At 36.0% G+C, this 16,317-nt stretch overlaps 1 long non-coding RNA gene across 1 annotated transcript; it reads right to left on the reverse strand.

The window, feature by feature from the left end:
* Positions 1 to 2,838: 2,838 nt before the first annotated feature.
* On the reverse strand, positions 2,839 to 15,631 carry LOC118752289. The gene is made up of 3 exons (XR_004994663.1): positions 15,442 to 15,631; positions 3,084 to 3,198; positions 2,839 to 3,006 (listed from the first exon to the last, which is right to left on the reverse strand). It is a non-coding gene; the product is annotated as an uncharacterized LOC118752289 (long non-coding RNA).
* Between the last annotated feature and the right edge of the window lie 686 nt (positions 15,632 to 16,317).

A 16,317-nucleotide genomic window follows, 5' to 3' on the forward strand; every position in this document is an offset into this window, starting at 1 on the left:
TTCTGACCTCCTGGATGAGCGCCACTTTGCGGGGGCGATTAATTCGTCATCATACCGGCATCATACCTGCGCAGGTGTCGTGCCGTTGGCTGGCCCCAATCTACGCGAGCTTCTCTAACGCGGGTGCATTCCCAGGGGGTTGGAGGGGAGGGTCGTCATGGTGGTGTTCATCCCGAAGGCCGGAAGGAGCTATCATGTTGCCCCCAAGGACTTCAGGCCGATCAGCCTCTCATCATTTCTGCTGAAAACTTTGGAGAGGCTGACTGACATGCACATAAGGAGCATGATTTCTCGAGATCGCCTGTGTAGAGCTCGGCATGCTTACTGTAAAGGAAGGTCGGTAGATACTGCTCTGCATACAAATGTGAGGTGTATAGAGGAAGCCTTCACTCACAAGGACTTTGCCGTAGGAGCCTTCCTCGATATCGAGGGGGCTTTTAATAATGTGCTGCCGGACGCAATAGTTAAGTCGCTAGATAAGCTTGGCGTTGAGGTCAGTCTCATTAGGCTCATCTGCGTGACAGAACTGTCATGGCCGTCTGGGGCAGCGCCTGCTTGCTTTGTATGGTGAGCAGGGGCACCCCGTAGGGAGGGGTTCCCTGACCCCTTCTCTGGGTCGTCGTGGTGAACGAGCTACTAAGTAGTGGAGCTGAAAAAGCACGGCTGTCGGGTAATTGCCTATGCAGACGATGTTGAACTCCTAATACCTGAACACGCTGTATAAACTGACCCAAAAGTGACCTCGCTGGCAACCCCAGTAAGACAGAACTGATATTATTCACAAGGAAATATAAAATCCCCGCCGCTGTGCTTCCCTCGGTTGGAGGTCTGCGCTTACAGCTGTCTGACAGGGTCAAACATCGAGAAAAGGGCAAGAAAGGCATCAGTGGTCTTGTATTGCAGTAGGGGGAGATATTGATATTGATTGGGGATAAAGTTGTCAACTGGCTCTACGAGACCGTAGTCAAGCCAATTACATATGTTTTATGGTGCCCTAGTCTGGTGGAACTCACTGGACACTAGCTAAGCAGCTGGAACGCGTACAACGGGCTGTGTTAATTGGTATTAGTGGGGCACTGTTAAACGTATCGCCTGTCGACGTTGCAGGCAGAATTGTCGCGGCGCAAACGGCTATTAGACTCAGGGAAACCGATTGGTTGACCAACTTAGGGACTGGACATTCTGGAGTTCTAGGGAGCTTCGATTTCATGCCGGATCGTACGGATTACTGCACCACTGATACGACTCCTAGGGGCTTCTTCCCTGCCCACTTTCCCTCAAGGGATGAGGAAGGTTGCGGTGAACTTCTTTACGGAGAGATCGACTGTTGACGGCAGGGTTGGTGGAGGGGTCTTCTGTCGAGAGCTCTCCATCAGCACTAAGTTCAGGCTCCCGGATTTCTGCAGTGTATTCCAGGCGGAAGTAGCTGCTATGAAGGAGGCGGTAGATTCACTGCTAAGGAGCCTCATACAGTCAGGGAAGATAGCGTATATTCTGAAGCCAAGGGCCTTGAGTTCGTTAGAGGTGCGCTCCAACTTGGTTAAGGAATGTCTGCTCTCTCTTTCGGCCGCGTCAGAATACTTCTACATTAGGCTTATTTGGGTACCGGGTCACAGCGACATTGGGGGGAACTGCGTGGCTGATGAGCTGGGGAAGGGGCCCGTGAAACGGTATCACCAGATAAAAACCGGCTGGGGGTGCCCTTGATTACTTGCGGTACACTCTTGGATAGATGGGCCTCATGTCAGCTCAGCGAACGGCAGGCGAATACCACGACATGCGCGATCGCAAGCTCCTTTTGGCCGAAGGTGCACCAGGGGCGGTCGAGGGCACTCCCCACACTAACAAAGCCACAGCTCTAACTTCTGGTGGGGGTTTTAACGGATCACTGTCCTATCGGTATTCACGCAGTAAGGCTGAAATTTCTACCGGACCCCTTATGTCGCAGTTGCCTGGAAGAGGACGAGGTAGAATCACCTCAACACTACCTTCTTAGGTTCCCAGCATTTGCGAGGCTAAGTTTGAAGTACTTTGGCTCCCACTTTCTAAATAGTCCCGAGGAGCTATTCCAAATTGTGGTATTACAAATGACAATCTTATATTGTCTACGTGAGCTCCGGTTACATGGGTTAGAGCGTTTATCATCTCGCCAGTGTTCTTTCGAGTATTTCGTTAACGGGTGAAAGTACCTGTAGCTGCTATAATGCTTCAAGATTGACGCCCCTCTTTTGGCTCCTAACAATATGCTTGCCATTCGGTGCTACTATCCATAACAGTGGTGCAAGAACACAATGCCGGATTCAACGAATTTTCCTTTGATTTAGACATGTTATACTGTTTCGCGCCCCGTATGTATTTAGGGCTGTTTGCGATAGAAGGATAGACATGCATCATCCCTTTGAAGAGTTTTGAACCACTTACCAAGTCCGTGCCTCCTCTGCAGTCGATTTTTATGCTACAATTTTGTAGGTTCCCATTATTGGGAAGCTAATAAAATATCTGTTGATGATCAGAAGCGGATATTTACTATGGTCTTATGGATATACATATACATTCTTAGGCACATATTATTTTGTAAGCAGCACAAGCCTTCTAAGGGACATTTTCACCATCTCTGGTTAACACTAATCCCTGTTAAACATCGTTAACGACAGTACTGACTACATTCATTTAATATTGGGTTGGTAACTTAGGTAAAAATGTTTAACTGGAGATTAGTGTTAACCAGAGATGGTGAAAACGGCCCCTAAATAACTTAAAAATTAATACTAGATACTTATTTACATATACATATATATATCTGTATAATAACAAAGGCGTAAAAAACTCACCATCACTTATTTAGTTATGCACAGCATTTTCGTTTTAATACATATGTTCGCCACCAACTTCCAAATGCGAATTCTGTTGAATCCTATTTGTAGCAAATTTGATTAGCACTTGTTGAATAATAGCGAATTTCCACTGCTTCGAGAAATTTATTGACGTTTCAACTTTTGACAAACACTGATAATGTAGAATGTATACACAATATATAATTTATTATTTTTTTTATTTTTTTTTTTTTTTAATATGACTATTACTTTTTCGTTTTTTGCGCAATCCATTCATATGCGTTCAGGGGCACTTGTTCAGTTTACTGCTGCTGTTAATTTAATTACGGCTGCTGTATGCGAATTAAAATCGTAAATAATGCTGCTGTATCAAATATATAAAGATGCATAAATATGTATGTATGTATGTATGTATGCATATAAAAAAATGTGTCTGTGTGTGTTCGTGTTTTGCATATATTTGCATACACACTTTATCGCTAAAAATATTGCACTTGTTAATGCCCCGTACTTATTCCTACTGTTACATACATACATTCATACATACGTACATATGTATGTACATTAATGTTTTATTTTTTGTTTACTACACATAATTTGTTTACTTATATTTAAACCACAATATACATATTTAGCTTGTAGATTCAGCAAAAAAGGGAGTGGCGTGAGAATACATCGTAGGTAAGTTTATAGTATTTTTATTTGAGTAGACGCGAATATTACTTGTGTCAAGTAATTTAAACAGATACACAATAGTTTTTATTCATCTTTTGCTTTTACTTTACTTAACCTCAGCTCTCAGTCAACTGAAACCCAATGATTATTAGATATTTTTTTTGTTTGCCTATTTCCACTGAAGCCATTGACATTTTTGTTAAACGCCGAATAATCTTCGTAGAAATGCGGCAAACCGGCGCACAGTGGCTGAAAACAGGAATTTAGTATTCACGATTCCTTGGAGCCTTCATTTTACACTCAATTTCACTAGTTTTGTTTTCAAAAATTTGCAAGAGACAAGTTGAGCCCGATTTTTTAATTTTTGTTTGCTTATATTTAATTTTTAGTGCAAAGTGCAAAAAAAACGTAGCAAATTTTGAAAAAAATCGATTCTTCTATTACAGCTAATAAATGTTACATAGTAAAAACGAGTTGAAAACAATTTTAGAGTGCCCCCGAAACGAAAAAAAAAAAATCACAAAAAAAATGTTTATGCTTTATAAAAAGTTGTCACCAAATTAAATAATTTTTTATGGCATTTCAATTTATTTTATTTTTTTATTTTTTTGTGTTGGGAGAATCGAGTTTCTTCAAAATTGCAACTTTTTCTGCACTTTGCACTAAAAAAATTATTACAAACAAACAAAAATTCCAAAAACCGGCACAACTGGTCTCTTGCAAATTTTATTAGCTTCTATTTGAAAAATAAATTATGGAATTGAGTGAAAAATTAAGGCTACTAAATTCCAGTTTTGAACCACTGTGCGGCGGCGCGTCGTAAATTATCAAATCTCAGTCGTATAATCTTTGAAAATCCCCTCGCGTTGAATTTGATAATGAATTTTTAAACAACAAAACACGCGAATCGCTACAATATGATCAAAAAATAACTGGCAATTGGCAAGTGAGAGAGGAAATGTAGTAAAGGTTGATCTTGTGGTCACCGCGCTGATAACAGAAAATTCATATCAACCACATACAAGTATTTACATACAAAAATTCATAAAATCCAATGTATGCTATCATTGAATTATCAACAAATTACAACGTATGATGTACCTACTTATTTATGCATGTACAATAAAAAAACTCCTATGAAAATGATAGTAAGGCAATAACAATGCCTACAACAGCAAAATCACAAAATTACATTTAATAAAACTGCATATAAAAACAACCTCGCCATCGTATGCATGTGTCTACATATGCAGTGACGTAGCTCGCCAATCACAATGGGGGAGCGGGGGGTTAGAATCATACCCGGTGCGCGCACGAAAGCCATCAGGACACAAATAGTCATCATTTTACACAAAAATATTAATTGCACATAAAACCTCTCGAATGTCCATAGTGTTTTACAATATAGATATGTACATTAGGGTGGTCCTTAAAATTGTATGAGGGATTTTTTCAGTCTCACCCCCTCAATCGGTAATATCACGGATACAGATAACACATATAAATTTTGGTCGCGATTGGAGACGCTTAAGGCCTATCGCACAGGGGGAAAAGTTCAGATTCCTCTACAGAGACTCCAAAAATTAAATTTATTTTTGTTTTTTTTTTCATCTATAAATTTTTGTCCCATTGGAGTCGGTTAAGGCGCGTCGCAAAGGGATCGAAGATGCCTCTATGGAGACTCAAAAAATTAAAAATATATATTTTTTTTTCATTTAATGCCCAACATCGATACTACTTATGTTTGAAAATGTCTTTAATATTTTAAAAAATTATTATTTTCATGGTGATAAATATGTAATATTATTCTCGACTACTTTTCCAAAGTTAGAATAATTTACAATTCTCGCGATCAAATCAATGGATTATAAGTAAGTTCGGAATGTGTTTTTTCTCAAGTTGAAAAACGAAATTGCCTTTAATAAAAATTACAGGCTATTAAAGTGTTTGTAATTATACGTTTTTTAGGTAACCAATTCTAATCTTATTCTTGTCAATAATATAATCTAAAGTGAGTCACTAAAGCTCTCTTCACCTGCATTCTGACAGACTTGAGTTGGTACAGAAAAAAATTTTAGTATTTTCATTAAAAAATTTGTCATGGCATTCGACCTTAAATCTCCCATCATACAAAAGCCGATTGAAGCTATAAATTTGCCAACACTTTACAGTCGTAGAGATATAGTCGGGATTTTGTTCATTATTAAGCTCTTGGACGGGATGGTTAGTAGTGCCTTTCTACCGAACCAGATCACATTTTGTATTCGCTCAAGGCCTTCAAGGCATTATAAGCCATTTAAGTTAAGTATTTGTAGGACACCTTATGGCATTCCTACTGGCATCCATGATTGCACCATTACTGGCATCTCGCGCTTTGATTGCCATACATTGCCAAGTAAATTTGAAGGGATTGCGCCAGCCTTTACTCATAATTTTTTCAACTGCATATACACGTGTATTTAAAGCAATATAAAATTTCATTTGATACTAACAGTCTGTAAGAAACTAAAATATGTATTGCTTAAATACTTATTTTATAAGCCATTTTCAACATCGCTACTCTCCCCCTCACTGTCTGCGCCATTGTGCTTCTACATATGTATATGTGTATATTTACATATTTAAATGTCGGCATATTCAACGAAAGCAATTGGCAGTATGCGATTCCTATATGCAGTAAATTTACGTGTGTATTTATAAAGAAAATTTGCGCTGAAATTATAGACGCAATACGGAAATATAGTATAATCTACGCTATAATAAAAAGACGACTATTTGCATGCGCATACGTATGTCTGTAGACTTGTGAAAAAACTCAAGTGGTTTTAGAAGTATTTTAGAGTTCTTTCAAATGCTAAAAACTTTGTATGTATGTACTTAACTATTTAGATATACACATACAATACTAGCAAATACCCGACGTGCGTCGAGGCGCCTGAAAAGAATTTTTGCGTTGGCCAATGCAAAGTGACTTAGGTGACTGAAATGTTAGAAGAGCGTACTTCCGCTTCGCAGCGGTGGGTTCGAACCCGGGTGTGTGCAGTATCTTAATTAGAAAAAGTTTTTGTCTGACAGTAGTAGCCCCTCAGCAGGAAATAGTGAACGTCCGAGTGCATTTCTGTCATAAAAAAATCGTCTCACCTTAATCCATTTGCCTTTCGGCGTGAAACTGCAGGTCCCACCATTTTTGTCCCAACATCAGGGCACGCAGCATAAATTGGAGAGTTACTCGAGAGTGTTTATGAAATGCGCGACGGGGTTTTTAAACCTAGTCTAGCTGATGATTCCACTTCGACCTACAAAAAGCTGCTGAAGTAGGGATGCGTGATGATAATAAATCGCATCAAATGGGTTCCTAAAGGACAATGTCCGGTCAGTACAACTGTAAGTATCGAGATCTGGCACTTAGCGGTCAAGAACTGGCCAGAAGGAGCTTGAAACTTTTCATGTCGAGGTTTTTATAAGCACATCTGTCCAGAAACAGGCCGCAAGTTTCTAGAGAAACTCCTATGACCTTCTTGTTCGAGGTTAAGGCCTCTAGACCTGATTTCCGCTTGGCTATCAGAGTAGATATTTATCCTTCTGATCGGCAAAATGTTGGTGTGTAGCCACCTTCGCCTGAAAGACGCTAACAGAAAACACCACCTCCAACTCAGCCATCCAGCTTCGGTCTGTCCGTGAAGACATTTATTGGACCTATACTCCATAGGCGGTCGTGCTCCGATTCGCCCCTCGGAGGGATGTGTGTGGAGAGGGATCCGTTTGGGGACAGCCTTGACAACAGTATACGTTCCTAGTGAATGATCCCACATAACAGGATGGTTTTATATAGCCAGTATCAAACCTTTGGAGAGAGACTAAAATGTATGTATTTCTTTCCTTTGGAGCTTTGAACGAGACTCCACTCCAAGTTTCATGGATTCGAAAAGACATCTTATCTGATGAGAAAACTTCTTCCCCTTGGAGGCGTCTGTATGTTAATGACATCAGGTATATGTATGACGAGGTTTGCTGTACCAATCCTGTCGTGTTGGTATCACAACTGTGTATTTCTTGGCGAAAATGATTGAGAGTATACAATAGTAGGCACTGATGGATTTCGTGACTATCGCCAACGCAGCCAGGATAACCAAATATCCTGAGATTCCTTCATTGCATGAGCTTAGTTATTTAAATTATTTTTCTTTTAAGAATACTTTCCTTCACAAATCATACGACTATCTTAAATACTAATTCGTATATCTAGCTATCAGAGCCGAATGCCGCTATAAATTCGAATGGATATCCTTCGTCGTGCCCCTCTCTACATTAAAAAACGATTTTGTAATTAGTATACATGAAAAGTTCCAGCTCTGCCGTTAAAGTTCATCTAACAATGATCGATGTAAAAATATCGGGATAAAAAGACTCGATATTCCCAATATCGATGCCAAATTCGAAAAATTATATATGAATATTGGGCTCTGTAAAGCCCAAAATATATCCATATTGCTTTGCATATCAATTCCAAAGTATATACATATAGGCGACTCCAGTACAGATTTGCAATATATGGAACCGCTAGGGTGCGCTAAATTCGAAAAAGAAAATAGATTCGACATAAAATTCATATTTTATTGGCGTTAAAAATTAGTTTAAAAACAATATGTATTAACAAAAAAGTTTCAATGGAGATTTTAATAGCGTACCTTATGTCATGTAACGTGACGTCAGATACTTCGGCTGATAAAAAAAAGCAGGAAGGGTTTTTACATTTTGGAACTTCGAAAATTAACCTTAAATATGTTTTCAAATCTTGACGTTTTCATTTATTTTTTTTTAATTTTATCACGGCACGCCAGATTGGAAATGCCCAACGTCAAGATTTGAAAACATATTTAAGGTTAAAAATTAATTAAATAAAATACAATTATTTTAAATATAAAGTACAATATATTATTAATCACATTAACTTTGTAATGCACCTTTGCGATTCGATACGATGTAAGGGTTCTGATACTCGATTCCAAAAAATATCATTTCAAAACTATCGAGCAAAAAGTACCGGTATCGAAGGGCCAAAATATCGATATCATATCGTATGGTATCGAAATTCGTGTCCCTAATGATAATTATGGATCGTATTCATACCTCTCCCAAACAAACTGTTATTAAACGACTTCAGCGTTTTCTAGGGAAAGTATTTTCAAAAGCAAAATGCTTCACATTAACAATAATGTTTATATTATGCTCCAAATTGGGCTATAAACCCGATTTAGTAATAACTCATCTCACAGTAGATCAGTAGCTATCAAAATATAGATATCGTACGGGATAAGATAAAGATAAATTTCCGAATACAACTCTGCCATGAAAAAGATTCTCATAAAAAGCCACATGCAATCCGAAGTCGGCGTAAAACTGTAGGTGCTGCTATTTGTTAGATAACCAATAGATCAGTGATAATCAAAAATTCTATCGATTTTATAAGCACACGAGCAAAATAAAAGGTGTCTAAGATCGCGATTGACCAAAAGATTTTACAGTGTCTCAGATCCCTGTTGACCCCGAGTCTATTTACTAAATCAGTCACAGCCAAAAGATCTTCCTCTGGAGGAGCTTTTATAGATTCGTATAATAACATTATAAACATTTCGAAAGTTTCTCTCTTTGCTTTTTCCCTTCTAAAGAGAAAGCTAACGGATCGGTATAGTAGTATATGTGTAAGTACGTATGAGACCTTTCACTCTACGATTATTATTTCAATATGAATATGTATCTTTAATGTGCTTTATATGACTAAATATTGTTATTGAACCTAGCGACTTTTGACCGCAGTTCTTAACTTATGGTGATTTATTTTCTACTGAAAAATATTGCCTTGTCAGTGCCCTCTGCGCACAAATACAAAGAAGAAGGCAATGAAAAGGCAACATTTTTAGTAGAAAAGAAAACGCTTTAGATATGCTTTAAGTGTAAATTGCAAAAATAGCAAAACAAATGGCAATTGAATTTATTACTTTTAAAATTAGCATGCGGTAAAAGTGAGTACATGTGCTTATTTATTTATTTATTTTATTATTTTTTTACATTTACATGATTTCATAAAAGCAATTTTTTCTATTTAGAAATTTTACAACACTTTTCCTACACTAAAGTAAAGCTTCGCAATCTTTATATTGAAATACTACATATACGTACAAATATATGTATTTTCCGTGGAAACTCATATAGCCATTTAGGGGGAAGTACGACATACATAGAGATTTATTAGTTTTTAGTTAGCTAAACACTATAAAATTAACATATGCTAAAAACGATAAATAAATTTTTTGTATATACACTACACAGTGATTTTCCCTTGAATTGATTTTGGAAATCGAATTTTAGTATTACTGAAGTAATTTTACGACTAAGCAATGCATTAATCGAAATATAAAACCTCTTCTTTGACTTTTTAGCGAATTCGTTCATTATAGGCATTGTATAATTGTGTGTTTACTTGCTAACTTCAATAATAAGCCAATTACTTTTTTTACATTTATGAGAAATGTGCAAAAATGACAGTAACTTTGAGCAGGAAGTGCTTGCATATTTAAATTTCAGCTGTATTCGTACCTTTGAAATACATTTTAATTCAATTTATATCATTATCTTTTGTTTGCAAAATGCAAAAGCATTTGATAAAAATCAGCGAACTAATGTCAATTCAATGCGGGTAACAATCAATTTTTTACGATCGTAATTAATATAATTTGTTTTTTTAATTCCTAATTTTAGTTGTTTGTGCAACGATGATGTATTATTTTTTTATAACTTCATTAAAATTGCATTCCTCGAATTCGAGATGCTCGTATAAAAAAAAAAAAATATTGAATGAGTTGATTTCACGCTATTTCACCAGGTGGAATGAATAGAAAATCAGGTAGAAGCTCTGTACTGCTCTCATACGAAAATCATCACCCTCTATAGCAGCTGGAAAAAGTATCATTTACGTTGTTGCGTTTACAAATACAAGTAGAAAACCCGAAAACTTGGGCATTATTTTAGAATTTTGAAAATAATTTGGTGAAAAATGAGCTATAAATTCACTGGAAGGGCTCTACAGAAGAGTGGTTGGGCAGTCCGTCTTAAATAAAATAAGGGGCTCTAAATAAATAAAGGGAACCGAGATGTAAGCATTCCTAAATTTCAGACAACTTTCCAGTAAATTTTAGGCACTAATCTGGTACTCAAAAGCAATTTCACCACAAGAACTTCCTTCAATAGCGAGTGGGAATAAGTTTCGGTCGTCAATAAGTAAACAGTGCAAATACTACCAAATAAAATAGAATACATACATCTTTAAAATATATCTATGGTTTTTGCATCAATTCATGCATTCAATCAATCAAATCATTCTTCTTATGTCGGGAGGCAAAACCTGTTCAACAAAATCAATAAACATAAATTTAACTTTTTTAAGTTGCTAATTAAATGCTATAAAAATTAAAATTAAACATTTGTCCTACAGCTCTATCTTCTCGTGGTACTTATATCTAAAAGCAAAAGTGTTTAATTGAAGCAGCTATGATTAGAAAAAATATACATCAAAAATTAAACAAATTTTTTAAAGTAAAATTTTTTTTGGGATAGCGCCATTTTGGATCCGCCATTTTCAATTTAAAAAATCTGACATCAAATTTGAAGCCATCGAACTCGAAAACCCCCCTTATGTATACGTTTTTGGTGAAAAAGAAAAAATTATAAAATTCACTTTTATTTTCGAAAATCTGACATCAAATTCGAAATCAGCAAACTCAAAAACCGCCAAAGGCCAAGTTTCGAATCAAATTCGTTACTTCTAGACTTTTGGCCAGCAAATGATAGTCGCCAGACCATAGTGCACCGTATTCATAGATTTAATGAACGTTCTGAACAATTTGCTATACATTTGCATGGGTATTTCTCTTCTTCTTCTGATACTTACAAAGATTGGACCAAAGTTATAATAAATTTCATGTTCAAGAAAGGTATAACAACGCATGCTGAAAACAGCACTCAGACTGTAAGTATGCCGTCCATTGTCACAGTCAGGTATTCAATAATTTGTTTAGCTACCAAACAACTAATTTAAAACGCAGTAATAGGTTAGGCTAAAATTTTCTGATGTTCATTAAAGATATAAAGTCTTCGGCATAGTCCTTTCTTGTTAGTTATTGAAATTCGTTAACTTTGACGTTGTAAATAATTAAAAAAATAACTTCCTAAATGCGCTTATCATCAACAGGTTTTTGTCTCTAAAAGTGCCATAATAAGTAGATACATATGTATGTGCATACATAATGATATGTAGTTGGTGAAAATTCTTTTTTTCATCAAACAGGTACACAATTAAAAACCTTATCACTTTAAAATGACATTTAAAAATCTAGTAAGGCAACACATGATACAACAGCTTACAGCTCGAAGTACATAAGTGTACATATTTTACATGCAAATGTTGTTACACATACAGTGACTCAAACAAGTGATCGCGTGTTGATTTTTTTTTTAATATCACTAGTGTTTTTCGAGATAAATTTGTTTTGTTATTTCTGTATAAAAATATGGTCCAAGCTTGAAGAGGAAGTTTCAATCGGCTAAAAAATCACGCCGATTTTTAAGATTTCAGTTTTTTTTGTGACGGATTTTTACACTTTTTCACCTTTTTGCATGAATTTCTTATGAAATAAAATGCAGGAGGTGGTTTGCAACAGAATTCCAAAAAATCAATGCCAGTTTTTTGTAAATTGTACCTGTATGTAAAAATTACCGCAAAAGCAGTCTCCAAAAAAAAAAACAAATCCCAAAAATCCACGCAATTTTTTAACCTGTTGGAGCTTGCTCTTTGTTTGACTAAAATTGTATATAAAACCGCATACCCAAAAATTTTCTAAAGACTCAGATTAAAAAGTTAAAATTTTTCATTCAGATTCAGATTTGTTGAATTTTCCTAAATTTTATATTAAGTTTGAAACTGTGGTTTAAATTTATAGTTTTGGTTAAAGTCTGAACGGTATTTTTATAGAAAAATAACACAAAGTTGATCTCGAAATACATTAGATATGAGCATTTAAAAAAAAATCAACACGTGGTCACTTGATTGAGTCACCGTACATTAGAGTGGTCAAATTTTTGTATGGGGGAAAAAAATTGCATCCTAGAAAACGGGTCACCCCCTTATACGGTGTTCGCATGAGGCGATTTTACAGGCAACATTTAGTTGAAAGCAACAATCGCCTGGTGTGAACGGCCTTTCAACTAATCGCTTCGAATGAAGTTGGGGTGCAGCCAACTTTTGATTCAACAAATCGCCTCTTAAATTGCCTAGAAAGTCACCTCATGCGAACACTGTAAATATTAGTTCAGTCCTGATTTTTTAGACCATTTAGATTTAAAATGTTCTTAGGTGGCTTAACCAATTCTTTGATTAATATATGTACACAAGATTCCTAGAGTAAAATATGAGCATCCTTTAAATTCATACTTAGAAACGTAAACTATGATAGTAGCACCTCTTTCGGCAAGAGGACAAATTTTTGAAGCGGCCCCAAACCCTATCTGGGAAAATTTTTTGTTAGATCGCTCTACTGTTCATACATATGTACATAGTACATACATAAGTGTACACGAGCATGAAAGTTTACGAAACCCTGAAGTGGCATTATTTTTATCAGCGGCATAACTAAATCATTACTACTAAGTCACTTTACTTGTCTGTCAATCAGCTTGTCTGTTGGAAGCGGCTAAGTAAGAAATTTGTATGTAGGAAAACATGCATAGTACAAGTAAGTATGTAAATAAATTGCAATATTTTTGAATACATACATATGTATTTATAATTTATGTCTGTGCATATGTAAGTAGATATGTATAAATAAACGATATTTAGAGTGTACAAAATACTTTGTCCGCCTGTTGTCGCGTTGACCGGTGGCACTGACATTTATTGGATAATTGATAAGACGTTGCGACGAGCCTGAATAGCTAAACAGGTACGTATGTATTTTATCATGTATGCATATACATACATATGTACTTATGTAGACATGTTATTAGTATATAAATATGTTGTATGTTGAGCGATTACAGACAGCACATAAAAAGCAGATTTTTGCTTGGGTGCGCATACATTCATGCGTACATATATGCATTTAAAGATGTAGATACATATGTATGTGTGTATGTATATATCTAAATAGTATATGGGTATTGATAAAAATAGCACAAGCCAAATAACTAGAAGCATATATGTATGTATGTATATATGTATGTAATTGCAATAATTCATTTAATTTGTTATGAAAGCAGCGGAAAACACTTATATTATATTTTATAATTGCATTATTTTTTCAAAGTTAATACAGACACATATATGTACACACATATGTATGTATACGAAACTTTCCTTTATTTTCTCACTTTTCATTTTTAATTTAGATTCCTATTTAGCCACAGCAAGTATCTTTATAAAAATAAGTATATTCATACATATATTATGCTTTTCTTTTTGGCCACTACTGCCGCTTTACTTAGATTTATGGCAATGTTAAAAATGCTCGATGGCCATCGATTTCTTTTGCAGCAATTAAATAAATATGAATGGCAACAAAACTGAACTGAAAACCATAACAACACAAAAGTCAAACAATCGCTTAGCACACGAGCTCTGTATATACATATATACAGACATATTTTTATAGATAGGTGTGTGTGGCGCGTTGGCGTCACACTATTGCCATCGTCTGTTGACAGTGGCAGTGACAGTGGCAGTGGTCGAGCGCTATGAGGCAAGTGCTCGCCGCCTCCGCCGCCACCAACACCACCCATTCATTGTGGCACATAGCGCGCCCAATGTAAACACAACCAAAATTGTATGCGATAAATAAATAAAAACAAGAATAGCATAGGCACTTATAAAAAGATACCAAATTAAAATAAAACGATTCAACTAAAAGCGACTTGTTTGCCATTTTTTCCTTTGTTTCGTTTTATTTTGTACTTTCGTACCGCCCAACAATCACGCTGCTTTCACTTGTGGTGCTATGTAGACTCAGCCAGCTGTATTGTTGTGCTGCTCGTCGCTTCTTTGCCTTTTGGCTGTCACCAACTATACATATCTACATAAAATTCTTGCAAAGCAAAAGTTTATTTTTGGTCGGTTTCACTAGCTCGTTTGCGGGTTTATTCAAACCATTAAATAGTTTATTGTTACAACTTTTTTGTTGTGCCGTTCATTGATTTTCTTATTTATTCATTTTCTTTCGATAGAATACTTTAATTTGTGTTTGATTCTTAATATTGTTAAGAGTCAGTGCAGTGTAGATATTTTCACCAATTCAACACGCAACAAACTTTCTCAAAACAGTCCAACAGAATGGCAAAATTTTTGGGTCAACAGACATTTAAAGCAAAAAAAACATAGGACAATCACAATCGCAAGCAATCGAAGTCAAGAATAAAAAACCATAGAAAAAATATTAATAGCTGCAAAAAATAAGTGGGTTGTTGATGCAGCTGTGTAGCCAGCTGAGCTTCTAATGATGTTTTTTTATTTTATTTTCCTATATTAATACTTTTGATGTTATTGCTGTGTGTTACCACTTTGCCTGGCCCCACAGCCTTTGCGATGGCTTCCTACCAACAAATATAACACAACGAAAATGCGATTTCGGTCTATTAGTTATTAGCTAACGCCACTCCACTTTTTTCCGCATGCACACAGCCTCCCCCGCTTTTGCTTTTTTTGCTAATTTATTTTCTTTACCAAAATTTATCGGCAGAAACGCTTTTTGTCTACTAAGTATTCAGCCAATTTTCATATTTTTCACTTTTTTCAAGCACACCAAAAATCACAAAATATTTTTTTTTGTATAAGTATTCAATGAGTATATTCGAAGCACAACTAAAATAAAAAAAAAAAAACATTTACCACTCAGGCAAAATTGAGAGAGAAATCGCGCGCGCATCCATCCACTTGTAATACACCGTCGTCGGTTCGAGAGTTAGTACTTGATTGTGCTTATAAACACACTCGTGCTCGTTTTGTAGCCAACGAAAATACGTTAAGTAGTTAGTAGTATTAACGCGCACTCCACAACCAAATGCCACCAAGTTCCGATATCAACTGTTTGGCCTATGAATTTGCGCTTGGTCAAAAAGCGCCGCAATGTGCCTTCTACTAAATACGAAACGTTGATTGTCTTCTATGTATGAGTGTATGCATGTATGTATGGGCTTAAAAGAGCGACACATGTATGCCAATTCATACCCAGGCAGTTTTGGTGAGCCCATCGAACATACATATCTATTCATATACGTACGTATGTATATCCCACTAACCTGACTGCGGAAAATACCGGGCCAGTCCCAGAGCTGACTATTTTACTCTCCTTGTATGTATACGCTCTGTACTTTGTCTTATCACGATATCGGTATAGACAGCCTCATATTATACATATAAAGATTACACTGTAAATAATAACAAGGTACAAATTTATATATACCTTACCTAATTGCCTGGTAAAGGTTTTCAAACAAGTTTCAAATGGTGAAAAATCTTGTTATATTTCATGTAATTTCAGCACTTAAAGTTTTTACTATTTATGAGAAATATCTCTAAATCAACAATTTCTCAAATACCTTCAAAAGGTGGCAACGCGCCTTACCCGACATGAAAACTTTCCTAAACCTGTTTAGTCTTATGAGACTAGACAAGTGGAAACATTTTAACATTTATGAATTTTAATGATGTGGTGAATTTTCGGTAGCCAATACCCCGTACCCTATACCTTAAAAAAAATGTTGG

This window comes from Rhagoletis pomonella, unplaced genomic scaffold, assembly GCF_013731165.1.
Source record: "Rhagoletis pomonella isolate Grant_MI unplaced genomic scaffold, Rhpom_1.0 Rhpom_scaffold_01367, whole genome shotgun sequence".
NCBI lineage: Eukaryota > Metazoa > Arthropoda > Insecta > Diptera > Tephritidae > Rhagoletis > Rhagoletis pomonella.